This window comes from Poecilia latipinna, unplaced genomic scaffold, assembly GCF_001443285.1.
Source record: "Poecilia latipinna isolate Pla-1442-1.1 unplaced genomic scaffold, P_latipinna-1.0 Scaffold1100, whole genome shotgun sequence".
In the NCBI taxonomy this organism is placed as follows: Eukaryota; Metazoa; Chordata; class Actinopteri; order Cyprinodontiformes; family Poeciliidae; genus Poecilia; species Poecilia latipinna.
This window is the reverse complement of record NW_015113716.1, coordinates 108,891-111,476: the sequence shown is the minus strand read 5'-3', so window position 1 is coordinate 111,476 and position 2,586 is coordinate 108,891. Positions and strand designations below refer to the sequence as shown.

The 2,586-nt window shown below is 36.2% G+C and overlaps 1 non-coding gene across 1 annotated transcript; it reads right to left on the bottom strand.

The window, feature by feature from the left end:
• Window positions 1–687: 687 nt before the first annotated feature.
• Window positions 688–769, bottom strand: trnas-aga (transfer RNA serine (anticodon AGA)). Its single transcript has one exon. It is a non-coding gene; the product is annotated as a tRNA-Ser (tRNA).
• Window positions 770–2,586: the final 1,817 nt, after the last annotated feature.

Sequence of the window (2,586 nt, the reverse complement as noted above, 5' to 3'; positions counted from 1 at the left end):
ATAAGTGTTGATTGCTTTCAGTTTGGATATATTTAAGATATAACGGATATCATTTTTCAATTTAAAATTTTTAGGATTATTTATTTTTACAATATTATTGCTATTTTATTGCTTTCCATTAAGAGAAGATATTTTTTCATTTACTGTAGAACTACCAGTGTTGATGAATGGTGAGTCTTTATTGACTTTGCACAAAGATCAGATATTGAGCATAATCGGTGCCGGTGCCAGCCAATTGTTGCCGATTTCCGAAGTAGCACATAATAGCATATTGGTAACCATTTTTGTTGGCGCTGCTGTTTCCTGTTGAGTCACATGACCGTCTTACGTATCCTGACGTAAACTGTTAGGACTTGTTAGGAATTTTCGGAACATGAATTAGAAATTCCTTAGATTCTGTTTGGACTTTGTAGGGTTTGTTAGGGCCCTCAAACGTGGCTGTTTTATGTAACAGCGAAACGTGAAGCATTTTGAAGGTGCTTCATAGTGGAGGCGCTATTTCGTCGTGTATTTGTTACAAAGGGACAGCACATTCCGCAACTGAAGAGGTTCATTTTCTTCTTTTTAGTCTAGTATAGGGAAATTAATCAGCAAACAGTAACGCGTGCAATAAAATACGTTTATTATGTTAAATCGCAATATAACAGTAGCATGAAATTTTTTTTCATAAACCAAAAAGAAAATGATCGTTGTCGGCAGGATTCGAACCTGCGCGGGGAGACCCCAATGGATTTCTAGTCCATCGCCTTAACCACTCGGCCACGACAACACATGTATTAACGGTATACATGTTCCTGTTGAATCGATAGTTAATTGAGTGATACGTTCAATGTTTGTATTATGTTCCATAAACAAATAAGATATGTAATCGCACAAAGCTGTTGCGTTGTATAAGTTTAAGCTATACATAAGCAGTTCGTATCTTAACTTTTATCAAACCAAGTTCCACTTCTGATAGAAAATTTATTCAGTTAGCCTCTTGACAGTTCTAAATTATTGCGTTAAATACCAGATTGAAAAACATGTAAATACATTTAAGGTTACTGTGCGGTTTCATTTTATCATATTATTTTATTTCCGAAGCCTCTCTGTATTGTTTTTCAATAATCTATTCTCTCACACACATTCTTGTTATTCATACCCAACAATTGGGAAATAGAGGATATGGTCAATTATCATTGTTGGTGCCAGATTGCTTCTCTGTTAGATCGCTGGTCACTTGTTACCAAGGCACCAAGATACTTACAGTATGTCAGAAACTGTTTACATATTGGGATTTTCATGCACAAAAGTCCTCCTTTCTTTGTTCTGAAAAAGAGAAACTATTCGGTGACTGTTAGGTTTACAGAAAAATTTAGATGCTAGATCAAGAACAATTATGGACACTGGAGTGAAGTTAGAATCTGGTTTATTTAATGGTTTGAAGATGGATGCAGGCAGTGTGTAGGCGGTCCAACGTGTGCTCTATAGAGGAGAGGTGATGGGCTAATATGCTTTCATTTGCAGAACATTAGTGGGGATCACAGAGGTAAGTTTCACTGTAGCGGATGAGATTGGGAGGTGCAGCTGGAAGTATGCACACCTGCAGAGAGAGAGAGAGATAGAAAAAAACCCACGCACACATATTTCTGCACACATCGGTGTGGAAGTGACAGTGAACTGGAGGACCAAAATGTCTCATTGATTGAGGAGCACAGAGCAGAATTTGCCAAGTAGTGCTTTGTTAGTATTTACAAAAGGCGCTTTGTGGTGCCGACCTGATGGTAAAAGTCTAAACCGTTTGTGTCCAGGATGTGTGGGGTCAGCAGAGATGTAAAATGCCCTTTTTTCTTACCCCAGACCTATGGTCCTCTTTATGGAGAGGAGAATATCTGTTTTCTGGATCGTCAGTGCAGTGTTTACCTCAAATAGGGAAGGTTAAATTGCTTTGTGACTCACTCGCATGGAGCAGGAGATAAACGGACAGATTGGAACCTCAACTTTTTTCTTTTCTTTTTTTTTTATTTGCAGACATTGGTCAGTAATTCAAGAAAAAGAGCTGAGCCAAAAAGCTAAATTCTAGATTTCCCTGTGTAATTTCATTCAATATGAATCACGACTGAAAGAAATATACTTGCTTTGTGTTGTTGCAAAATTTGACTTTCAAGAAGAAGAAAAAATAAGTAACAACCATCATTAACAGTATTAATGATGGCTAAAAATATTGTAGTAAAATATTTGAAATTAATTTATAAGCTTATTATATGTTTCTGATATAAATAAATCAACTTGAAAGCAAATCATGACATACAGTGTGTTTTGTGTCTACACCGAATTATTTATGTTTGTTTTGTTTTATGAAATGATACAATAATGCACAATTGTGGTGTTCTGCCGCCACCTACATGAAAATACTTTAGAACTGCCGTCAGTAATCCAGCTTCCAAGATCCATTTATTATTATTTTTTTATTTATTTATTTATTGTAAATGCATCATGCCGTTAAACAAAACCAACGATGATGATGATGATGTGAATAACAATGTGAGAATATTTTAGTTACCGCTACATTGTTGCCACTGAGCAAGAAGCTGTATCCCCACGTGA